Source organism: Psammomys obesus, unplaced genomic scaffold (assembly GCF_907164565.1).
Source record: "Psammomys obesus unplaced genomic scaffold, mPsaObe1.curated_primary_1811, whole genome shotgun sequence".
NCBI classification, from domain to species: domain Eukaryota; kingdom Metazoa; phylum Chordata; class Mammalia; order Rodentia; family Muridae; genus Psammomys; species Psammomys obesus.
In genome coordinates, this window is record NW_026596095.1 from 12,278,489 (window position 1) to 12,306,120 (window position 27,632).

Sequence of the window (27,632 nt, forward strand, 5' to 3'; positions counted from 1 at the left end):
TTGCTGGGTGAAACCTCTCTGATGATGATTATGCTAGACTCAACAGTGTCGGGGTGGGCACATGGCACGGGTTTCAAGCTGTACTTTTTATCATTGAAGATGTAGAGTAGAATTAAATAGTGGCTTTCTGATGCAACATTTTGCTTCTTAAAATTGAAGATTGTGCTACAGATTCAAGGAAGTGGCTGTAGGTAACATGATTATTTTCTTCTTCACAGCTGAATGGGTTTCATTAGGAATATTCCTAGTAAACTTACATTTATACATGTACATTTAGGTGACAACTAACAGTATATTTGTGCCTATTTTTGTCTATTAGAAACACATGTACATATTGACTGAAATCTTTGTAAGTGTGAATAATGTTTAATGAAACTGGAATTGCAGATACTGTTTAGCATGTTGATTTCACCTTTCTTGGATAGATAACTAGAAATATAGTTGCTGGATCATGTGGTGAAGTATTTTTAGATTTTTAAGGAATCTTGATCTTGTCTTATGTCCTCATGATACTAATTTATATTCCTAGCAACAGTGCAGAAGGTTTCCATCTGATTTCTTTTGCTAACATTTGTCCTTTGCTTTTCTTTGTTATTTTTCACAGTTGCTGTCCTGGAAAGGGTAAGGCAGTATGTCAGCCCTCTTTAACATGTATTTCCTGGATTAGTTTCTGAGCATCTCTCTGAGTACATGTTGGCCAACTGTTTTATCTCCTCTAGAGACATTTATTCTTGCTTGACTTATCAGATACATGGCTGCCAGGAAATTTCTTCCAATTCCTTCATTATCTCGTCTGTCTCTTTACTGATTTCCTTTGATCTGTAGATTGCTTTTTGGTCACTTACTGAGCATATGAAAATAGAAGCTACAATTTTCTTTAGTCACATGTTGGAATACTTTCAATATCATAAATCTTCATTTTTGTTTTTGTTTACTATGCTGTAGTGAAAATTCTCCTTAAATCATTGCTCAAACAAATGACAAAAAAATAACATAATTTTCATTGTGGTAATTTCCATTTCAGGACACATCCTACATCTAGATTGACATCATTAGTCAATCTAGAAATTAGTTTTGTACATCATATGAGAAATGACTTTTCCATAATTTGGCCATGGTATTTTATCATGAAAAAGAAAAATAACCAATGCATATAGTATGCTATAAATATTAAATCTTAAGCAAATTAGAAATTTATCCATGCTAATAATTCAATTCATTTATTATGTGTCAGTTAAATTTAATTTTTTCCAGTTAAGATAAATATGCTAGGTACTTGATGAATTTTGCTTGTAAACATTTTTGAGAAGGTTATGCATTGAATACACTGAAATATGCAATAAATATTAAATATATAATAAATATTGAGATCTACAGATATATTTATGATGCAGCAAATAACTTTTACTGAATTACTTAGTAGAATTTCTAGTAAATTGAGAGAAAGTAATGTTTTTGCACAGTTTACTATCTGCTGTAAGACAGAGAATAGTTTCATGACCTCTTTCTGCAGCTTCATTTCATAGCACACAGTAAAATTAAGGCAAAAATTTATGTATTTATTTATAAATTTAATTTTATTTATATATTAATTTATTACAGTTAATTCACTTTGTATAACTGCTCCAGCCCTCTCCCACATCTCCTCCTACCCAGCCTTCCTCACTTATTCCTATGCCCCTTTCCTAGTCCCCTGACAGGGGAGGACCTCCTCCCCTTCTATCTGACCTTAGTTTATCAGGTCTCATCAAGGCTGACTGCATCATCTTCCTCTGTGGCCAGGCAAGGCTGCACCCCCGCCCCACCGAGGGCTAGGAGATAAAAACGTCACTATTAATTTCAAAGTGTATAAATGTTAACAAGTATTTGAACAATAAAAACAACAAAACTATGTACTTATTTTGAAGAGCTATCTGAAAATAAAAATTATATTAGCACTAAAATTTAAACCAAACCATGTTAGAATTTTCTGTTATTAAAATAAAAAAAAAACTTAGTGGGTTTTAATTTGAACATTGCATTCTTAGCAATAAAATAACAATTTTAATAAAATAAAAAGATTTCTCATGGAAGCAGAAAATACTTAAATTTCTTTATATATATAATTATCTGTGTATAGTATTTGTTTCAATTAAAATAAATGAAGGAGTGAAGTACCTAAGTTCTTGATATCTATTATAGTTTATGAAACCAATAGTTTCAAAAAATTATTATGTGTAAGGAGGTACTGCAGGCGCTAAAGGATGCTAAAAATGCTATTCATGTAATATTATTTCCTAAAAATTATCATACAGAACTCTGAACTATAATTTATTAACACTCTCATACTTAAACACAAACACTTGACAGTGCAGAATAAAATAAGCACAGAACACAATAATATTTTGTATAAAAATGTTCTAATAGAGTCTGAAAAAATACAGAGGAGCAAAGAGAAGACCTAGTTTTAGTTCCCAGCTCCACCATCGCAATTGACAATTGTCTTTAACTGCAATTTCAAAAGGTCTGATACTAATGTCTGGCCTAAGTGGGGAGCAATAATGTGCTTGGTTCACATGCATACTTGCACCAAACCATTTGTACACATAAAATATGAACGAACCATTTGTTGGGAAAAAAATTTCAATAGTTAAATGAATGTATTATTATTTTTAAAAAACTCAGCTTTATTGCATGAATAGCTCACAGCAGCATTACTATTGCAGCAGCCATCTTACAATATTACAAGCTCCTCCAGCTAATATAACGTGGTTTCTGATATTGAAGCAAGTATGCACTTGACCCTTTGACATTTCTCTACCACATTTGCTTGATTCAAATGTACCTAGTTAAAGAACGCATAATTTCTAATCATTACTTTAAGAATAATGATGGTAATAAGGAAATATAAACCATTAGTAAATCATGCTTAAGATAAAATTTTATTTTACTTTAATAGAGAAGAATATATTATCAAACGCATTACTTTTTATATTACAATTCGTTTCACCAGTATTCTCCATCCCTTCAGCACTCTGAATTTTTTGCACCGTGTGTGTGTGTGTCACTATAATTAAATCAGTATAATATGACTCTTTAGAAGAAATGTGTCAGAATATACAATTATTTTATGTCTATTGGACAACACTTATTTACTGACCAAGAATAATTTTTGTTGCATTTTAATGAAAAACTAATCTTTACATTTACATTACTTCTATGTAGCAAAATTTGACTTTATTTTCATGAATTCAGTTTCAATATTGAGATAATAAATAAAATAGTCCATCATGTAATTTTTAGTTATTTATTTAATGTGTATGGGTGTTTTAGCTATACAAATGCTTGTACACAACATTTGTGCCTGTTCACTGTGTAGGTGTTGGATTTCCTGGGACTGAAGTTACAGTTAGTTTGGAACTGTTATGTGGGAGCTGGGAATTGGACCCAAGAATATAGAACTGATTAATAGTTCCATCCCTCAGTAATTATCTTTTTAGGCAGTGAATATATTTCTAAACAACAAATTACCAGATAAAATATTCTCTTATTAATGAAGACCATCATCCCGTGAGACACATCCTAATTGGTATCTAAGTCAATAATGCCATCTCCACTAAGTAAGAGCTTTTCTAAGTGTGTGACACCTACTATTTCCACAAAGAAAAGGTTTTCAGCTTGTTAAAAAGTGACAATAAGTCAACCTGCTTATAATGAAATAATCGCAGTTTTATGAGGAACAACATTTTGAAACCATGACTTCACTGGTTAAGTATAGGAAAATCTGCCTGCACTAATTCTCGATTTTCATATCAGTAAATAGTCTCCTCAACCTCATCAGGTCTGATGCACACTGTTCTGCTTCTTGTTACATCATCAAATGTATTCCCAGTTATTCATACAACTGTGAAAATGAATAAGACACAGAATGTCCTTCAACTATTCTTATGGGTTCTATGTTATTTTACTTTTCTGTCAAAGGTACAAACTATGCACCAAAATTCATGAAGATGAAAAATAGCAGTGTACCACTTTTAATATTACATATAAAAGGAAAGTTAGGCTTATTTCATTTTATTTTGTAGCATACCTAGCAACCCATGATTTAAAGTTTATGTAATAAAGGGACAAGAATTGTTCATGAAAATTATCCCTTATGAAATAAAATGCTAAAGGTCACACATTCACTCAAATATATTAGGCTATAAAAAATAGACATAAAAAGTAAAGCTGATATTGAGGTAGGCCTTCTGTGCAATGTCTAAGGAAATTATGTTTCATACAGTGTTTAACCAAGTGGGAATGGGATATGGAAAAAGCCAAAAGCTGATATTGCAAGTAACAGATGCTTGGTTATATGACCTGCCAGAGAGCCTGACTGTCTATTAACAAAAAAAAAAAAAAAAAAGTGTTACTGAATCTGTTATAATCTGTTATTTGGTCTACATTTCTTTTTTTCCAAAGTGGCTTAGCCAATTAAAAAAAAAAAAAAAAGATTTAAGTGTTGTGTGAAGATCCTTTCCCAGTCTGTAGGCTGCCATTTTCTTCTCACGACAGTGTCCTTTGCTTTACAGAAGCTTTCAGTTTCATGATGTCCCATTTATTGGTTGTTGATCTGAGAGTCTGTGCTGCTGTGTTGTCTTTAGGAAGCTGTCTCCTGTGCCAATGATTTCCAGGCTCTTCCCCACTTTTTCTTCTAACTGGTTTAGTGTGTCTGGATTTATGTTGAGGTCTTTGATCCACTTAGAATTTAGTGTTGTGTGGAGTAATAAATATGGATCTATTTGCATTTTTCTACATGTAGACACCCAGTTCGACCAGCACAATTGTTGATGATTCTATCTTTTTTTCTATTGTATTGTTTTGGCTTCTTTGTCAAAAATCAAGTATCAGGGCTAATATCCTGAATATATAAAGAATTTAAAAAATTAAACACCAACAAACCAAGTTATAAAATTTAAAAATGGGGAATAGAACTTAACAGAGAATTCTCAATAGTGGGATATTTAATGGCAGAGAAACACTTAAAGAAGTATTCAATGTCCTTAGTCATCAGAGAGACACAAATCAAAACAACTTCAAGATTTCACCTCACACCAAGCAAAATGACTAAAATCAAAAACCCAAGTGATAACACATGCTGGAAAGGATGTAGAGAAAGGGTTACCCTCCTCCATTGCTGGTGGGAATGTAAACTTGTACAACTACTTTGGAAATCAACTGGTGCTTTCTCAGAAAAGTAGAAATAGTATTACCTCAAGATCCAGGTTTACCACTCCTAGGAAAATATCAGAATATGCTCAACTACACAACAAAGACATTTTCTCAACCACATTCATAGCAGCTCTATTCATAATAGCCAAAAACTGGAACCAACCTTGATGTCCCTCAATGGAGGAATGGATACAGAAATTGTGGTACATTTACATAACGGAATACTACTCAGCTATTAAAACAAGGAAATCATGAGATTTTTAGGCAACTGGTGGGAACTAGAAAATTTCATCTTGAGTGAGGTAACCAAGATCATTTTGAGAGGTAACCCAGAAACAGAAAGACACACATGGTGTATTCTCACTCAGACATGGTTATTAGACATATAATATAGGTCAGACATAATAAAATCTATACTTCTGAAGAAGCTAAACAACAAGGAATATTGAGCATCCTAGGAAGGATGCTAAATCTTCATTCAAAAGGGTAAACACGATAGACATTGAAAGCAGGAGAAGACAGGGAACAGGACAGGAGCCTACCACAAATGGTCTCTGAAAGATTCCACTGATCAAGGTATCAAAACAGAGGATGAGGCTCACAATCAAACTTTGGGCATGATGCATGGACTCTTATGAAAGAAGGGGGAGAAAGAAAGACCTAGATGGGACAGGAACTCCAAAAGTTGACCAACAGAGAGAAAAACAAAACAAAACAAAACAAAACAAAAAAAAAAAAAAACAAAACTGGGCCCTAAGGGCTCTGAAGAGAATGATACCCTAAACAGGGACAATGCATGGAGAGGACTTAAAACCCCTGCTCAGATGTAGCCCATAGATTCAGTATCCAAGTGGCTTTCCCTAGTCAGGGGAGCAGGAGCTGTCTCTGCCATGAATGCAATGACAGACTCTCTGATCAACTCCCCCTTGCCAGGCCACGGAGGAGTAACACCGTCCTGATGAGACTGATAAGCTAGAGTCAGGTAGAAGGAGAGGAGGACCACCCCTATCAGCGTACTAGGTGAGGGACATAGGAGGAGACATAGGAGGGTGTGAGGGTGAGATTGGGAGGAGACAAGGAAGGGGCCACTGCCAGGATAAAAATCGAATACATTCTAATAAGTGACAATAAAAATTAAAAAAAATAAATAAATGTGAAAAAGAAAAAAAAATGAACGTTGTGGAAACTTAGACTTTATGTTCCCAGCAAGAATTGAGTTTTGGTTCTTCTCACAGACATTGGATTAGGTGAGAATTTTATTCATGAGAAATTATGTAATATTTTAGACTGGGGGCTGAAATGCATATTGAAACAAACAGAGACAAAGGGATAGGCATGCACTATATGTAGAATTGGAATATAATATATTCTTGGATCAAAGTACTTTCTCGGGGCTGGAGAGGTGGCTCTGTGGTTAAAGAACACAGTTGCTCTTTCAAAGGACCCAGGTTCAATATCAATGCCTACTTGGCAGCTCACAACTGCCTTTAACTTCAGTTTCAGAGGATAGGACACCCTCACACAGTGACATGCTTGCAAAAAAGATGTTCAGTCCTCATTCAGAAAGACAAATGGGATACACATCAGAAGTGGGAGAAAACGGAACAGGAGAAGAACCTATCTCAGAAGGTCTCTGAAAGACTCTACTCAACAGGATATTGAAGCAGACGCTGAGACTCAAAGCCACTTTGAGCAAAGTGCAAGGAATCTTATGAAAGAAGGAGGAGGTAGGAAGATCTGGAGGGACAGGAGCTCCACAAGGAGAGCAACAAAATCAAAACGTCTGGCACAGGGTCAGATGGAAGGGGAGGAGGACCTCGCCTATCAGTAGAGCTGTGGATTGATGTTGAAATGTTGACGCCAGGTATCTAGGAGCTGGTCTCGGGAAGTATGAAGGATCCAAATTCTGATTGTTGACATGGATCACCTCTGGAACTGCAGAAGTGGGTAGGGGTGCATATGAAAAGATACAACACCACCAGGCAACATGTGGACTTTTCTTGATACCAATACGGGGACTCATTGTGAGACCTAAACTATTTGGTGAAGCCCTCAGGGAGACAGAAGGAATCCAAGGCTTGGCTCTTGCAGCAGAACATCCCTGGGTCTGAGGACCCATGCTCCATTCTATCCATTTAGGCAGGTCTGATTCGGGCACTGAGGGATCTTTTGTAATTCCTGAACCTGGGAGACAGCTGTGGAGAGGCTAGAATTATGGGCCCCAGTTCCCAGAATGTCCCCTCCAGTCAAGGAAACATTGATGTCAGTGTTTGGGGGTCAGTTGTTAGGTTGCTCGTTTTAAACTACAGTCTCTTGGTCATCTGCCACTCAGATGCACTTTGCCGCCATCTTGGAAGTCTTTCTCTTCTGTAAGTTTTGACTGAACACTTAAAATTTGTATAAAACCCTGAAAACTCAGGGGATGAAGCTTTTTTAAGCCACGATCTGTTGAAATATTGGGTGGAATTTTCCATGAACACCCTCTGACTGTGTTTCCATGGTTCTCTTTTGTGTTTTACAAAGCCTGAACACATCTTGTTCTGAACTTTTCCTCTGAGAACTCCCTGGCCGGTTCTCTTTCTTCTCCATAGTTCCCACTTATTTAGTGGGATGCTATTCTTGAACACTTCAAACAAAATTTACACCCAGGATAACATTAGTAGCAAATTCTATGTCATTTTCTGTTCATTGTTTCTTTGTTGTTTTTCCTGTGTTAGATAATTAAGCCTTGTCTAGACAAAACAATTTCCAGGCATTAGTTGAACTTTTTGTAGTTTCTTTTCTTCTCTGGATTTTCAGCTTTTCTGTTTCTCACAGTTCCAAAATCCCCAATATCTTTAAGAATATTCTACCTTATTAGCAAACTCTCATATTGAATTTTTTATTATTTTAAAAAATTATTTTAAAATATATTTTATGTCTAAATACATGAAGGTAATATTTGTTTCTTTAAAATGTTTATCGGTGTTTACTGTGTACATTTTCGAATACATAAGTGACTTTAGAAAGGCCAATGTTTAGTTGAAGCTACTTTAGCTGTATTTAACATCTGAAGCTGAGAGACTGAACAGTCCTCCTATCATGCATTCTACTTGAAATTGCATGTCAACTAAGATAACTTATATCTTAGAGAATATTATGATTATAAAATTGTGAGTTTGACTTTCATCACATTGAATCATTGTGACAAAATTTATTTTCTGACAAAAATTATAAGACAATAATTCTGCTATGTAAAATAAGGCACTCCCTTAGAATGTTTTAAAAAATATTTTTGTTACATTGAAAACACATGCTAAATTATGTCAAATACACTAATTGAATGCATGCAACTATTCTTTTTTGAAAATTTTATTTTATTTTTTTATTTATTAAAGTTTATTCATTTTGTATCCCTACTGCTTCCCCTTCCCTTGTCTCCTCCAAGTCCCACTCACCTTCCTTCCCTCTTCTCCCTATGCCCTTTTCCTAGTCCACTGATAGGGGAGGTCCTCCTCTCCTTCCCTCTGACCTTAGCTTATCAGGTCTCATCAAGACTGGCTGCATTGTCTTTCTCTGTGGCCTAGCAAGGCCTAACCCCCCCAAGGGGAGGTGATCAAAGAGCAGGCCACTGAGTTCATGTCAGAGACACTCCCTGCTCCCTTACAAGGGAACCCACTTGGAAACTGAGCAGTCCAGGGGCTTCCTCTGAATAGGGGGTCTAGGTCCTCACTATGCATGGTCCTTGGTTGGAGTATAAGTCTCTGCAGCTCCCCTTCCTCCCGAGCCCATGTTTTTTGGCTCTGTTGTTCTCCATGTGGAGTTTCTGTCCACTCCAGGTCTTTCTAGCTCCTTCTTCTTAAAGTTTCAAGCACTCTGCCCAGAGTTTGGCAATTTTTCTATGTGAAATCTCTGGAAGTTACTTCATTAAAAGAAAAAATTAACTACCACAAGGTGCCCTCCAAACCCTTCCTGCTTCTCTCTCTTGCCTGCACCCCAATCAAACATAAATACAAAATAACTAAAAATTTAAAATATGTGTTTATGGACTTTTGAGATTGTGAATGAGAGCAGAAGCAGGATTATAAAAAATTAATTTAGCATGTTCACAGATAAGCACACAGGTACACTAACTGCTTTATCCATGAATCAGGTATAGGCACAACAATGCAAAAATGACAGCTCTTCTACTTGTTCCATCTCATTTTGATTGAAAAAAAAATAAGTTAGCTGTCATTTCTGAGGCACTTTTAACGATTGTCATTATTTTATTTTTATTTTTTTATTTTCTCAGCTGTGGATAGAAATCAGGACTTTGTGCAAGTTAGACAAACAACCTCAGCCACAGCACTGTTTTTAAGCTAATAGAATAAAATGGAGGCTATTGCTTCCATATGAAAGCTTCTCACTGCTATTCATTGAAGAGAGTATTGGTATTTGAACTGTTGCTCCTATTATGAGAGCTGTGAGCTAAAATTCATGAAGGTCTGATGAGACATTACATAGATGTTTGGTGTCTCCAAGCTCATCTGCACTTTCAAAATAGTTTATCACTATCAGTTAGCTCTTTCAGCATCATGGAGTTGCCTCCAGGATGCAAGGCATTCTTTAGAGTCTTGAAGACATGCAGTGTGGGCAGATTTGGAAAATAATGGGGTTCAGTATACATTGAAAGGAGAAGGTTGGAGGTAATCAAAAGATTACAGGGCACTGAAAGAAAGGTTGAAGGAGGTGATGTTGTGATAGCGAAGCAGAGAAAATGAGACGTGCAATGTGTTAGATGAGTCAGAAGAAAAACAATTTTGACAGGACACTAAACATCTTTCTAACATTGGTGGAATTTGCCTTTATTCCCAACACTTGGGAGGCTGAGACAGGCAGGTCTGTGAGTTTGAGGCCCACCTGGTCTACAGTGAGAGGACAGCCAGGGCTGACTGAGAAACCTTGTCTGGAAGAAAAAAAATAGTTTCTAAAATGATACCTTCAGGAAAGGAAGTACTTAGTACCTTCTACAAAATGACTTACGTGGTGATATAAATTGAAAAAATATCAGGAGACTGAGAATTTTTTTTCCTAATTTTCCTGATCTCATGTTCCATCTCATGTGCTAATATGCATAAGAACTTTAGTCCCCAAACAACTATGAACCAAATATAATTTCTCAAAACTGAAAAGTTGGGTCTGGTGTAGTGGCACATACCCTGAATCCCAGCATCCAGGAGGCAGAGACAGGCAGATCTCTATGAGTTTGAAGCAAGCAAGTGAGTCCAGGACAGTCAGGGCTTGTTACATAGAGAAACTTTTGTCTCAAAACACATTTTTTTTTAATTTTTGTTAAGGACATGATATTTGGACCTTAAAATTATTCTCTGAACTGATTGAAAGTTAACTACCACTAAAGCAATGCAAATCACAATGGTTGACTTTGCTTTGGGGAAAAGGCCTTAAATCCAAGGACTTCATAGAATCAGTCAGAATCATAACACAAAATAGCTTTTAAAACTCTTGCTGTAGATGAGTAAACAGACATGCATTTTATTTTAAAACTATTTCCATACATGTAGGAGGAAAAAAGTACACAGGCTAAGTGTAGACACTCAACCACACTCCAGAAAAGGAGAATTATTTAAAGCTAGACAGCATCAGTCTTAAGTGCTGATTATAGAGGAATTTTAATCTAGCAGAGTGGTTGGTCTGGCAAGGGATTACATCCAAAGACCTAAATCTGTGTGATCTAGCTGGAATACAGACACACTTTTACTACATGCCTATAATCCCAAATAATGATGTCTAACTGAGGGGCAGACAAAGTGATAAATCAGGAAAGATTTGACAGAATGAGTCAGACATTGGATATGCCCAACTCTGATGAGAATAGACAGGAAAGAGAGGGTACTTAGGAACAGGGCAGGGAGAGAGGGAGGACTTGCATTTGGTGCAGTTCCGTTGAGTGCAGTTGGCTTTGTGTAGTCAGCGCAGTTCAGTTCCTGGAGTTCAGAGACAGTTTTTTTTCTTCAAGCAGAACAATACAGTGAGAAGCAGATAGGAGTCAGTTTGAATCAGCCAGCTTGGGGAGGAATGAGAAGAGCTGAGTTGAACCAGCCAGCCAGAGTTCAGGAAGATCTAGGAAGTGTAAGCTTATTCATCAGTAAACCTTAGAGGCTGAAACATTCTAGGCCTAGATCAGCAGGGTTGTGGTCACTATATCAAGTTTAGTGTTAGTAGTTTATACATATGACTTCATGTCTATATTATTTTATTTAGCTTAATATTCATCAAGGCTATTTCTCTAAACACGTTTTTAAAATGATTTAAAAAATCAATTAATTTGTGTCTACAAAAGCAGACACAATGTGAAAAATATGAAATAGTTCCATAGTATAAAATATGTTTGAGAGTCATGTATATTTTACGAAAGAAATTTCATACAATGCTTTGTTGGTGACCATTTGATGAATGGTGCATTTTAATCAAATATAAAATCGAAGCTGAAGAAATGGCTCAGCAGTCAAGGACAAATTTGCTGATAAAGAGGACCAGGGCTCAATGCCTAGCATCCACATGATAGCTCATCACAGCCTGTAAAGCCAATTCCTAGAGATGCTGTGTAATCTCCTACCTGTGTGGGCACCTGAACACATATGGTACACAAGCAACCATTAGTGTCTACATAATACAAATAAATAAAAGTAAATTTTAAAAAATCCATATTTACTGTTGTACTCATTCATCTTTTCATTCTAAATTTTAATGTAATTGACATCAATCTACACACTTTTTACTTGAAGTTCTTCCAAATATACTGATTTTCAACATAATCTGTGTAATAAGATCAACTGGGAAATATTAAATGTCACCTCAGTTTGATTTGAAATCAGATGATGTCTGAACAGTAGAGTTATGAAATTCTCCCAAGGCCAGTAAGATGGTTTTGTTGGTAAAAGGACTTGCTGTGCAAGCCTGATGATCTGAATTTGAAACCCACAACCCACCACAGAAAGAGAGAAACAACTATCAAAAACTATCCAGTGATTTCCACATATACACCATGATATATAGTGTATAAATAATAATAATAATAATAATAATAATAAATAACAATATAATAAAAATAAATGAAATAAATAAATTCTCTTTAAGTAAAAGACAATGTGCAGCTAACTTATAAACTAAAGCTTAAGCATTGTTTTATGTTTTCACTTTACTTCCTTAAATTAATTCCAAAGTCTTTACTCACGGTAGAGTCCTGTCATTATTTTCCCAGGGAAACCTAACTGATTTTCTAGGTATTCCTGAGGACAGAGGGAAGCTTGTGTTTTAACTTTGTGTCCTTAGACATCTTTCATTTCAAATATACATGAGACATCTGATTAGAAGCTTAATCAAGTGGCAGAAGCTGTGATGATATTAGGTTCAATATTAATCTTCAAAACTGTCATGGAATTGGCCATCGTATATTGAGTTTTTGGCATATGAGAGATTTTAGAAGCATTAATTCTTATTCTCAATGGGTTCCTTCCACGTATCTCAAATAAATCTTAATAACACAATAAGCAAATGGAATTTCCTAAGTGTTCAACTATGAATAAAGTCCAAATTAATTATGAAACGGAGCCAACCATTTATGTCATTCTATATTTAAATAGAGCAAGAAAATCACTTACTCAGACACATAGCAGTATAGGTGAGGCTCTCCAGGCAATATAACACCATTACTGTTGTGAACATCAAGAGAATTGTTTATCTCCTATGTTTCTCATATTAATAATTATTTTCTCAGAAAAATCTGGCCTGAAGTTTTGTCTTTAAAAATATACATAATTTACTATCATGAAACTTAATTGTTCTTTTAAGATTTATGTTGGGTTTCTGAGGAAGAGGGTCCATGGCCTGGATGTAACTTAGAGAAGTAATTTTTAAATCTTCATTATGAAGATTTTAATGAATATTTTAATATAAGCTGTAAAGGTAATGATAATGTATCATTTGTATAGTTCATAGAATCTGAACTAGTCCATTCTTAAAACATAATTCGCTAACTTAATGGGCAGGTGATGAGTCTGTGTTTACTACTTTCCTGCAAAGATATATTCATGTATTAAAATTTCATCAACATTTATACACTGTATTCACTTTCAGTGCCTGCGAACTGTTTCAACATCAGGATGGAGAATATGAGGAGGTTTTTCTTCTACAGAGAATGTTTTGCTGCCAGACAGCCTGGTACTGTGGGAATGCATTACTTTGGCTTCTCTTTTATTTTTTTCATAATCAACTTTGCAGTTCTTTATCACGTTGATTGTTCCACATGCTTTCATGTTAGAGCAATGAGTATGATAAATGCAATATTATGTTTCAACTGGGAAATTAATAGTTTTCTTAAAATAAATTTTCACTAAAAAATAATTGAAATTTCAATTTTAAATAAAGCTTCTGTGAAATTCGGGTTAATCAGAATATTTTAAGGCTTATCTTTTTAAAAAGTTATTTTGCTTTTTAATTATAACATAATTACATCATTTTCCTTCCAAATATTTTTATATATCCCTCTGTGCTTCTTTAAAATTCATGGCCTCCTTTTTTTTTTTTTTAATTAATTGTTGTTTCAGACAAATTGTCTTGTCTACGGAAGAGCACACCAATTGGGTATCCAGTATCAACTGGTCAAATTTAAAACAGAAAACATTAACGTTATTGAGCAGGCTATACATATGTATGTAGGAATATATATGTACAAGTATAATGAATGTATGAGTATGTTTGTTTATATGTATATAGGACATTTTAATTTTAAATTCTAAACATCTAAATTATTTATATGAGTGAGAAACTAGACACTATAAACCAGTGCTCAGTATTTACTCCTATGATTTTAGAGCAGATATCATCATCACTGGCATTGTTATTACAAGACATTTTAAAGTTTCGTGATTATTTTGCTATGTGCACTTCTTGAATTCTGAGAAGAAAAAAGATTTATAGTATTTTCAGTTAATAATAAAAAGCCATAGAATTATATTTGTTAGCTTAGAAGAAAAGTTGAATTATTTTCTGTTTACAATCAAATGGCATCATTTTGAAATAAAAAACTACTTTGACAAAACAATTCTGAAAATTAAAATGTAAGCAAACTAATCTAGACTCATAACTTTCATGTGAATGAGACTATTCAAAAATTCTGTCATTTGGAGGCGGAGAACTTTACATAAAATACAACTTATAACTTAGACACTGAATGTCATAATATCGTTAGACCAAATAGAACAATTAACTTCCTTTTGGCTCTGTTTGAATTGTGAAAACTCAATTATTACTTTTCAAATAACTTTAAACAATTAAAGTATAACTAAGAATAAGAAAACTTGAATAGTCCTTGTTCCCCTCACTATGGGAAACCAATTGGTTACTGAGCTACCACAGGCTACATCTGAGCAGAGGTTCTAGGTCATGTCCATACGTGGTCCTTGGTTGAATATCAGTCTCAGAAAAGACCCTGTGCTCAGATATATTTGGTCCTTGTGGAGCTCCTATCCTTTCGTCATCAGACTAACTCCCATTCTTTCATATGATTCCCTGTACTCTGCTGAAGGTTTGGTCATGGGTCTTTGTATCTGCTTTGAAAACACTGCTAGTTAGAGTCTTTCAGATGCGCTCCTGTCATGCGTTCAATGCACATCCCATCTGTCTTTCTAAACGAGGATTGATCATCTTACCCCATGTCCGCTCTCTTGATAATCTTTTTTAGGTGTATAGATTTCATTATGTCTATCATATCTTATAGGTCTATATAAGTGAGTATATACCATGTTGTTTCCAGGTTCTGGCTATTACAAATAAAGCTGCTATAAACATGGTTGAGCAAGTATCCCTTTTGTATACTTGAACAAAGTTTGGGTATATACCTAACAGTGGTATAGCTGGGTCTTGAGGAAGCACTATTCCTAATTGTCTTAGAAAGCACCAGATAGATTTCCAGAGTGGTTGTACTAGTTTACATTCCCACCAGCAGTGGAGGAGTGTTACCCATTCTCCACAACCTCTCCAGCATGTGTTGTCCCTTGAGTTTTTCATCTTGGCCATTCTGATGGGTATAAGGTGAAATCTCAGGGTTGTTTTGATTTGCATTTCTTTGATGGCTAACTCAATGACTGGCTCTTTGACCTCCCCACCCCCCAAGGGAGGAGCAGTTCTGATAGGCCACAGAGGAGGGCTTTGCAGGTAGTCCTGAAGATACCTGATAAAATAGGATTAGATGAATGGGGAGGAGGTCCCCCCTATCAGTGGACTTGGAAAGGGGCATGGTGGAGATGAGGGAGGGAGGGTGGGCTTGGGAGGGAATGAGGGAGCGGGACACGGCTGGGATACAGAGTTAATAAAATGTAACTGATAAGAAAAAAATAAAATTAAAAAAAAAAAAAGAATAGATTCCAGCTTGGCTTCTCCAGGAAAACAATGGATGCCATGCTGTGCAGTACAGAAAAGTAGTCTAGGAAGCCAGTTACAAAGTTGTTAGGAGCTGGGAAGCAGGTTGGCACAAGGTCTTTGTTACAGATAGGGATGCTACCATTCCCAGGACAGTTGGACTAAATATGATATTGTGTTACCAGAGCCATAGAGTTTGGAATGCCTATTGGAGGGGCATTCTAGGAAACCTGGCATCACGGAAGGAGAGTGTTTTCAGTGGTTGCTGCTGCTGAACATTAGAGTTTGATCTTCTTTGCCTGGTTTCTTTTCTCCAGTGTCCTACCCTTTGATATGTCTCACTCACTGGACCTAAGTGCTACCAAGCTGACAATGCAGTCTTGGAAATTTAGTTTTTAGTAGAAAGGTGACAAATGGATTATCTTTACCCAAAGTAAGTAGCTATCATAGTTGGCATGGAATAATTTTTAGACATGACAAACACTGTAAATTTTTAAAATATGGAAGCCAAATTTTGTTTAAATATAAACTGAGTGAATTCTTGGTACACATAAGACCCAATTTGACTTATTAATATTTATATAAAGTATCTCATATTTAGGGTACTTGTGTTGTAAGTATTACTGTAAGTATTTAATAAAAAAGGGACAAAAAAAGGAAAACATGAATAAAGATTCAAGCTCTTAATCTAAATGTGTAAATTATTTTAGGATAAAGGTTTAATATTTTAAACCATCAGTTTGCACTATTTTGCTGATTAGATTAGAACATGTCTTAGAACCGATTATTATATCCTGGCTCCACTTAGTTTGAACTCTCTTTTGTGACTTTTGCTGATGACTTGATGTTTCGGGGCTCACAGTTTGGTCTGTTGGTTGCTCTGCAGTCATTGCTGTCCTGCTGATGAGACACAGTGTGCTTTTGGTGCCACCATCTTGCATCTCCCATGTAGACGATTTGTAAATTCTTCAGTACCTAATGGTTAAGTTCCTCAAAACCGCAATCTAAAATGCTTCTAATTTAGGCTATTGAAATACTGAACACCCAACTCCTAAATTTAGTGAGTCTCATATTTGGTGGAAAATAGATATAATTGGTACATTTCTGTAATTCCAGAGGTTTCAAGAATGACACAAGTAGGTCAAGAGTTGGTGGTCATCCAGGCTTCAGCATAAAACCTTAAAGAAAGTACTGGCAAGGAGATTAAGAATTAAGACCAGTGCCAATATCTAGTTTTTTGATGCCTTTCACCCATGCACCCATAGAAGGATGTTTCTCCCAAGAAATGACCTAGGAAAGAATTGAAAATCTCAGTGACAATTAACGTACCAGACCTTTACTGGTAGAGTACTTCCTTCTGAACCCCAAAATACATTAAATAGTCTAGAAGAGTTGATTGTTGAAGATTACATGCAAAACCCACCAAGTATCCCTCCAACCAAAAAAAAAAAATAAAGTCACACTATTTTATTTACTAAAGTTTTGCTAATATTTCTGTTAGAGCTATCTTGATTTATACCATTGACTGAAGTCTTCATATTATTTCATCAGAAAGTGTATTATGGAAAATAAAGTATAACGTCTTCCAACCAGCATAATACAAACATCTTCTTTCCCTGCTAGTGTCTTATTAATTGTGGTTTTGTTCTCCCAAGTATTCAGCTGGTGACAGCCAGATGGCTAGATACTCCTTTAATCACATCCTTAATGTAACTGATGACAGGTGAATGTTTCTTGATTGTCTTGCATTCTTCTATATTGTTAACCAGTAGATTATAGTCTATTATAACCTTATATCTCTCTGACTATGGGCCTCAAATTTATTTGGAGCTATACTGGGGACTTGTTTTAAAATTTTATTTGTTTTTATATTAATTACAGTTTCTTCATTTTGTATCCTAGCTATAGCTCTTCCCTCATTCTGTCACAATTCCCCTTCCCCATTCTTCATCTCCTCCCAAGCCCCTCTCTAAGTCCACTGATAGGAGAGTTGCTCCTCCCCTTCCATTTGATCCTAGCTAGAGTCAATGCAGACTTCGAAGGACCCAGGTGTTGACATCTTACTCCTTACTCTTGGGGTTAGCTTTGCTAGGAAGAGAACTAACAGCAAGGACAAAGGGTACAGTCAAGCATGTCCCTTTTCACTCTGCCTTGGGTAAAAGGTTCCAGTCTCCAGAGTCCCATCATATATCTCCTCTAGAAACATTTAACGTAGAATGATTGCTATTTGGAACCCCCAACTCGCCGTTGCTTAAGGCATTCAAGATGTGTTAAAAGTTCTAAGATCCCAGACTGGGTGATAAAAATCCATCCACCTATTATGTAAGACATGGGAAGTAGCTTATATTATTTACTGATAAGGATGAAAAGGATGGGCTGTAAAATTGAGTGTAAGAATGTTTAAGAAGTCCATGTAATCTAAGAAAAAGCAAAGCAGAGGAGAGATGCAATACAACATCTCCAAAATCCCCCTGACTTTTAGTTGTTATTTATTTTATTTATTTATTTTTATTTTTATTACACATATCTTGTAGCAACATCTATGGACCAAGCAAAGTGCAGGAAGTAACATCTCATTTTTATGCGGAGATAGCCTTCAGGAGCTATTTTAATTCTAAGCAATGTTATAGGAGGATGCTTAATTGTGACTTACTCAAAGATAACATTAATAACATTATCAGCAGTAGCAACTGTGAGTCAAAGATCTCTATCTTTCAGAAGACATTATCTATGAGTTAGTTATATTTTAGATTTTTAGAAAATGATTACCTTCCCCTCTATTGTTGCTGGCAAATTATATATCCTTCACATACCTGTTTAGCAAAGCTGAACATTCCCTCACTGTTATAACTTGCATTTTGTGTCACACAGCCGGGTGTTCATAGTGGCTTCTTTTCTTGAAGGATATATGTTGGTTAGAGTCTATTTCTGCTGACTCTATGGCCTCTCTGATAAAAAGAATAGTCAATAAATCAGTGTCCCAATTGTCCTCTGTATCCTCACTGGTCTTGGAGTGCAACTGCCAAAATATGCAAGTCCTCCTTGACCATTTTATCTTCACTGGTACACACACCTAAGATTTCTTGAACATTCAGAAGTAAAATTTTACCAGGGTCATAATTTAAATATTGTTTAACATCTAAATAAGGCTTAGACAAACCAACCCAAAAACTTAAAAACAAATGTTTTGCTTTTTTTTAATGAGTCAATTTCACAAGGTATTTAAAGTCTAACAATGTTAGTAAAACCTTAAGTTATTAGGAGAGTTTTGGTTAGCATGATCAGAACATTATAATGTTATGAATTGCAATAAACTTTAATCATTACAAATTTGTAACCTCCAAATTTTATCCTCTGTAAGCACTGTATAACCGTCTCAGACCTGGTGTGAAAAAAGCCTTTAAGCCAAAATACGACCTCATACTTATAGTTTCCATGCACATTAACTGTTTATTTATTTATTTTTAAATAAAAGTTGAATCTAAATTTATCATGTATGATATGTTATAGACATCAAAATTACCTGTACACATTTGTCCAAATTCACAGAACAGCTCATGAAAATTTTGTTCATTTGTCTATTTGCATACTCATTCTGTATTTATTTCAAACTTATGCTGAAACATTGGTTGGTTATTTAAAATTACCATAAGGATTAGTAATTTACATAATGACACACACATTTAATTAAAATTATACAAATGCAAGGATTCATAAATAATATATATTTTTATGAAAGATAAATTTGAAGAAAATTGATTATATTAAAATACTTGACATTGGAAATGATTCATAGTGACTCACACAATGATACAACATGAAATTCCCAGTCCCAGGTAGGATCTAGATTCTGCTTGGTTTACTATAGAATGTCTAGGCAAGATGTCTTCCCTTGTGCAATAGTGTTATGGTTGCTGTGGGATTAGCCAACAGCTTTCTAATTGAATGTGAGGCCTACTTTACAGAAAGTAATTTGTGTCTTCTATTGTAAGCCTGAACTAAAGCCCATGGCTGAGGAGATTTTAGGTCCTCTGGGGCAATCTATGGCTGTTTTGCTAAGTGGACCAGCTATACCTATCCAACTGACAATAGATCATTCTTTCTCTCAGCTGGGAACCACAATGTTTCTTCATGAGATGGGCTTAACTTACTCTGGAGGCTTACAACTGGTCAAAACTTTGGAGTGTTAGTTCTAAATGAAACATCAGTATCATCTATTTTTTAAATAATTTATATTTTATTAATTAAAATTTATTCATTTGTATCCCAGCTGTAGCCCCCTTCCTCTTCCCCTCCCAATCCCACCTTCCCTCCCTCTTTTTCTATGCTTCTCCCCAGCCCACTGATAGGGGAGGTCCTCCTCCCCTTCCATCTGACCCTAGCCTATCAGTTCTCATCAGGACTGGCTGCATTGTCTTCCTCTGTGGCCTGGAAAGGTTGCACCCCCCCTCAGGGGGAGGTGATCAAAGAGTCAGCCACTGAGTTCATGTCAGAGATATCCCTCTTTCCCTTACTAGGAAACCCACTTGGACACTGAGCTGCCATGGAATATACATCTATGCAGGGGTTCTAGACTATCTGCATGTATGGTCCTTGGTTGGAGTATCAGTCTCAGGAAAGAATGTCTTTTAGAACTTAAAGGATATCATAAAAGAAAAAGGAGATTGAAAGAATATAGAAATTGAAATGAGATGAATGTTGAAGAACACTGAGTTCCATAAATAATCAGTAACTTGTACTCCTGAACTCACTGAAGCTTTGATGACCTACACGAAACCTGACAAGGTTTAGATTTTGACATTTTCTTTTATTTTTATTTTTATTTATTTATTTTTATTCTCATTAGTTACATTTTGTTAATTCTGTATCCCAGCTGTATCCCTCATTCCCTCCCCAATCCCACCCTCCCTCCCTCATCTCCTCCCTGCCCCTTTCCAAGTCCACTGATAGGGGAGGACCTCCTCCCCTTTCATATGACTCCGTTTTGTCAGGTATTTTCAGGACTGGCTGCAAAGTCTTTCTCTGTGGCCTAACAGTACTGCTCCTTCCTTGGGAGGTGGGGACGTCAAAGAGCCAGTCATTGAGTTCCTGTTAGAAATAGTCCTTGTTCCCCTTACTATGGGAAACCAATTGATTACTGAGCTATCACGGGTCACATCCGAGCAGAGGTTCTAGGTTTTATCCTCTCATGGTGTTTGGTTGAGTGTCCATCTCAGAAAAGACCCTGTGCCCAGATATGTTTAGTCCTTGTGGAGCTCCTATCCTTTCCACATCAAACTCCCCTTCTTTCATATGATTCCCTGCACTCTGCCGAAGGTTTGGTTATGAGTCTTAGTATCTACTTTGGAACACTGTTAGGTAGAGTCTTTCTGCGGTAGACTCCTGTCATACGTTCAATGCATATCCCATTTGTCTTTCTAAATGAGGATTGATCATCATATCTCGTGTCTGCTTTCTTGATTATCTTCTTTACCTGTATAGATTTCATTATGTTAATCAAATCTTTTAGGTCTATATAAGCGAATATATTCCATGTTTGTCTTTCTCCTCCTGGGATACTCCACTCAGAATGATCTTTTCTAGATCCCACCATTTGCCTGCAAATTTCATGATTTCCTCTGTTTTGATTGCTGAGTAGTATTCCATTGTGTAAAAATACAATTTCTGTACCCATTCCTCTGTTGATGGACATCTGGGTTGTTTCCAGGTTCTGGCTATTACAAATAAAGCTGCTACAAACATGTTTGAGCAAATGTCCTTATTGCGTACTTGAGCAAATTTTGGGTATATGCCTAGCAGTGGTATAGCTGGGTCTTGAGGAAGCACTATTCCTAATTGTCTGAGAAAGCACCAGATTGACTTCCAAAGTGGTTGTACCAGTTTACATTCCCACCAGCAATGAAGGAGGGTTCCCCTTTCTCCACAACCTCTCCAGCATGTGTTGTCACTTGAGTTTTTGATCTTGGCCATTCTGATGGGTGTAAGGTGAAATCTCAGGGTTGTTTTGATTTGCATTTCCCTAATGGCTAATGATGTTGAGCATTTCTTTAAGTGTTTCTCTGCCATTCTATATTCCTCTACAGAGAATTCTCTCTTTAGCTCTGTTCCCCATTTTTTAATTGGGTTACTTGGATTGTTGCTTTTCAGCTTCTTTAGTTCTTTATATATACTGGATATTAGCCCTCTGTCTCAATAAAGGGTTGGTGAAGATCGTTCCCAGTCTGTAGGCAGTCGTTTTGTTTTGATGACGGTGTCCTTTGCTTTACAGAAGCTTTTCAGTTTCATGAGGTCCCATTTATTGATTGTTGCTCTTAAAGTCTGTGCTGTTGGAGTTCTGTTCAGGAAGTTGTCTCCTGTGCCAATGAGTTCTAGGTTGTTCCTCACTTTTTCTTCTAACAGATTTAGCGTATCTGGTTTTATGTTGAGGTCTTTGATCCACTTAGACTTTAGTTTTGTGCAGGGTGATAAATGTGGATCTATTTTCATTTTTCTGCATGTAGACATCCAATTAAACCAGCACCATCTGTTGAAGGTGCTATCTTTTTTCCATTGAATGGTTTTGGCTGCTTTGTCAAAAATCGAGTATTCATAGGTACATGGGTTTATTTCTGGGTCTTCTATTTGGTTCCATTGATCCTCCTTTCTATTTCTATGCCAATACCATGACATTTTCTTATAGATATGGAGAGGTTCACAAGGTACAGTCTTCTCAGAAGATTTATTGGCCATAAGTATTTGCTGTGAGAGGAGACCCAGGCTTCACTCATGGAGCTATTGGTAAGTACCTCATTCACACACATGCACAGACACACACACACACCGCACACACAGTGTGCGGTGTGTGTGTGCCTTGGCTGGTGTTGAACTCACACTGTCACCCATAATATCTTTGGATTCATCCTTGTTCTCTCTCCACCTACAAAATGCTCAGGTTATAGAGGAGTATCATCATATTTGAATCTGATAACTTTTTTGTTTGTTTTGGATCTTGTTTTTCCCATTTGTTCTGAATAGAAACAGGGTCTGACTATCTTGCTATTGTTAGCCTAGAACTAGCTAGATTTCCTAGACTGACTTTCAATGTGAGACCATCTCCCTTATTTTGTTGCACAGGTTCAACGATTACAGCCGTAAGCCATCAACAGTGATTTCTAATTTTATAGTTTTGGGAAACTCGAGATGGCATGAAATGATATAAATCAAAGACAAAAGAAAGAAGAAAGGATATGTTTTTTCCTAACCTCTATTATGGATTGTAATCTATAAACTAAATAAAATCTTCCATCCCCTAACTGACTACTTGTCATGTTATTTGTCAGAGTAAAAAAACAACTGACCATTACTTAACAAGTATGGGACTGAGAAGTTTTTTTTCTCAATTATCATTAGCAAAAATGTAGAATTCAAGTCTTCATATAGAAAATTATCTTGAAAATGCATGGCACATAAGCCAAAGATTAATGAGCCAAGAAAGCAGAAAAATAACCAGCATTCAGCTAAGACATCTAATTAATTTTTTTCAAAATGCCATCTCCTACTTTGGAAGATGAGTGTGGCATTCAGCGTTTGAAAATTTGTAATGCATAGTATTCCTCTCTTGTTAGAAAAATAAATCATTCATGTAAAATGAAATATACTTCATGGTTGTGGTGGATATTATTTTTCTAATTGGATGAAATTCCTTGTTTAATTTTTGTCATTTCAACATTCTTCATCCTCTGACTATATATTCAAGATAGCCATCACTGAAAGTAAGATTAATCTAGCAGGCTTTTCATATATTTCCTTTTTCTACTCATGGAGAACAGTTTTATAAAGCAAATCAAAAAATTAAACAAAGATTTATTCTTCTTCTTATGAAATGTATTATCGCAATGATTAGCTTTTGAAAGATTGAAGTAGTGTAGATAATTTGAATGTTTTCTGAAGAATTAATAGAGGTCAATGTATAAATCCCAAGGCATGCTTAAAATATTCTAGTTCTCAGCAGCTAAGATTTTGATAGAGAGACAAAATCTCTTATTGTCATATTTAAAAGAATTGTTTACATATGATATTAAGTATTTTATTAGAAATGTAAGTGCTGAGTTCTTTTTGTCACTGGAACAGAAGAGAGACCATATTTGACTCAACAAAAATTTCAAATCTCTTTCTTGACTAGTTTTTTTATAGACTAGTCTGTAGTCTTTTGTATACCAATTCAATTTTAGATGATCATCAATTTAGAAATTAGAATGATTTTCTTTGATGAAAAGTTTTTTTTTTTTTAACAAAAGGTGAGGGTACAATCCAGTTCCATATCTATAGAAATGGTGTAAAGTTTCTTTAAAAGCTTGAAACTATATCTGCAAGGAGGTTTAGCTATACCATTTTTGCCACATAGTAAAATGATTCTACATCCTATTATAGAAATACCTGCTCTTCCATGTCCATAACTTCTCATTTTGAAATAAACAAAAAATTGAGACAGTCCACATGGTCATCATCTGATGAACAGATAACAAAATGTTGTATAATACTGAACATTTTTCAGTTGTTAACACAAATTCAAAGGTAAATGGATGGAACTGGAAACAATCATTCTGAGAGAGAGATATAACCCAAATCCCAAAAGATAAGGTTTCACATGTTTCCTCTTATTTGTGAATATCATCTTTGAGTGTTTGGGTGGGTATGAGTCATTTGAAATGCCCTTATCAATTTGGAATTTAGTAACAAGTAATGGGAGAAGGGTTCAAAGGGGAGGGTATAGAAAACTGTCATTTAAAAGTTTGAATGGCATTAATGTAACAGGAAGGGTTAAATTATAATGGGGGAGGGGGCTACAGCTGGAATACAAAATGAATAAATTATAATTAATAAAAATAAAATTAAAAACCATGTAACTAAAAAGAAAATTATGATGGAATATGGGAGTGCAAGGGAGAGCAGGAAATATGGGGAAGGATAAATAACTATAAAATCTATTCTAAAAGTCATATGGAAGCTTCTACAATGATAGAGACATTTCCATATGGCAAATGACTTTGTAAATGTTTGTGTGTATGTGTGTGTGCATACTATTTAAATGTGTTTTCTTTTTATAGGAGTAAATTATCCCTGCCAGATCCATTATGCTAAGCAATTATAAATCCACTGGAGGGCCAGGTATGGCTCTCTTCTTTTGGAATTATTGACCATTGAGATCTTATAGAACCTAAACCTTACAAGCTATTGTCAGTGCTCCTTGTTACCTTCCAGAACCTCACAGTAAGAAACTATTGCTGAAGATACCACATATATGAGTCACAGAACATGGCGAAATCAATCTGGTACTGACATGGAGGACTTATTCCCTAAAATCTGGTGAGTTTTCATAGTGCTGGAAGGTGAAATGCATATTACTTCAGCAGAAATATAATCAATGGTTCTAACCTGGCTGTGAATCATGTGAGGAACAGTAATTACTGTAAATTATTTCCACTGGTAAAATAGTCGAATCAATAACATGGGAGTAATCACCTACTGTCAGGTTGCATATAAACCCTTCATATATGGAACCATTGTCAGATCAAGAACCTGTTTCTAGACAACTCATAGTCTTGTCTAGGTCTCATAGGAGACTTTTCTATTACATCGTTAAGTGAACATAGTATTAAAATGAATCTTATTTATTGCTTTACCCATAGATTAATGCCTACCTTAATCCTAATCAGAGAAACTTCTTTTTACAAAAGATATAAATTAACACAGATGGGCACAATGGGTGATGGTGTAGATAATAACAGCCTTAAGAATGATCAACCCTAAATGGACCATTTATAGTGTATTCTCTCCTCAAAAAGATTATTAGAGAAGAGGGGACGTAAAGACTGTAGGACCTAGAGTCAATGAATCGATAATAAGAAACAATGCCCTCTATACAATGCAGGACGTCTGAACATATGAACTCACAGTGGTTATTAAAGAATGTATAATCCCCATGCAAACTCAAGGCAGATGAGATCCCAGCATCAAGAACAGAGGTGATCATGAAGTCCTGCCCCTAGCTGTTAGGCAATTGATAGCTACTGGGATAAACAGTGTTCATTTTCTTTAAGGTATCTCCACTGGTAAATTTATGACACGCCAGTGGAGCATCATACATCTATTAATATATAGGTAGCAAAAACTGAATTGATGGCTTTATTTTCTTACAAGGGAACTTAGAATGATCACTTTTTGTTTTCTGACATCAAGATATATGTTGTCCACTGAAAGACAGGTTTTTATTTTTTTAATTCAACCATAGTTTGACCTTTTATTTTTGACATTCAGTCATCTGCTATTGAAGAAATCTGGTGTGAAGATTGCAGTACGAAGGATATGCTTCATATATTTTCAGATCTCTTTTAAGGTGGCATTATTCTGAGTTTAATCATTTCAAATCTATTGAATATATTGGCATAATTCCTTAGATTGTCATTAAAATACTTTGAAATGGCTCATTACTGCAATTTCTTCACATTGCTTCATCTAGATAAACATTAAGCAACCATTACATTAAGATTTGCCTATCAGATAAATGGAAAATATGTTTCAAAGGCATAATTTATCTGCTCAACAGAGTTAGAGAATATCCTTGCTTTAACTTTGGTGTTTGTTTTATCTACTTAGTACTGGCTGCAGAATTATTTATCTCTTATCAGCAACATTTCTTATTCAATGATAAAAATAAGGTGATATAGATTAATCATGAACATTTTTCCTTTTAAATACTTTTAAAAGTGATCATGATAAGAAATATGTTTTCACTTCCAAAAGACCTTTTCACTTGGCAAGATAATACTATAAATATCACTTTGTTGATCATCTAAAACAAATGAACCCTAAATAAATAAATAAATAGTATTTTTTATTTAATATTATTCGAGTAATCTTAGCTTCCTAATATTTTTAGGCCTCAGAATTATTTTATTTTCAATGATAATAAATATCTCCTATATATCAGCACCAACTTAAAATGTTTTCCTTCCTTTCACATTGAGAGTGTTCACATATGTACAATATAAGTTACCAAGCCAGCTTCATTGCTAAATCAGCCTTGGTAATGTTCAGAACAGTGCCTTCTTCTTCCTGATACCTGACTTCCCTTTTCTCAGAGCATTTGCTTCAGAAAACATACCAAGTAAGTAATTTCTCTGTTCCTACAATCAGTTAATATCCTCCCAATATTTGATTATTAGTTCAATCCAGAACATGTTTCCAAGAGGACTCAATTTTAAATATTTGTCCACTGTATGAGCAAGATTTTCACCTATGCCTAAATTGTCTCTTCACCCTGCTGATAGCTTCCTTTGCTGTCTACATTCACATCTAAGCCCATTTGCCCGTTCTTGAGACCATTCCTTGTGCTTTTGAAGTCCTTTTGAAAAAGTTGCTGCTTATGCTTGGAGCTTGAGTTGGTGTTTTATATTAAAGTATTTAATTCACTTTTAATTGTGTTATGAGAAGGCTTATATATGGGAGGAATTTAATCGGTGTTCACATGAATGCCCATTTTTCCCAGCACCATTATTTGAAAAGACCATGCTTATACTTATCTTCCATAATTAAGTACCTATATCTCAGGCAGAGGATAACATCTAGGATATATATATATATATATATATATAAATGTAAAATTAAACAGCATGATTCCAAATATCGCAACCAATATATGAGAGAGGGAGGAATGATTGTAGGAATCAGAGGGAATGGAGTACACCAGAACATGTTAGCAGAGTGTTGCATTACTAAAAGATAATTATTAGTAAATATTAATCGTTACTTACAACAAATGGCGTTGGGCCCATTTGTTGTAGGCGGAGATTAATATTTACTATTGACATATCTTCTGGTAATTCTTGCTGTTAATCCTAAACAGAGACTGAGTTTATTTAGTTAACCTAGAACACAATGCTGGGCAATAGCTACTCCATCCTAAACCTCCAAGCCCTTATAGTTTCCTAACATTTAGATTTCCCACATTATACTTGCTTTTAGTGAAATCTTAGGTCCAGTCCATCTCTCCATGTAGT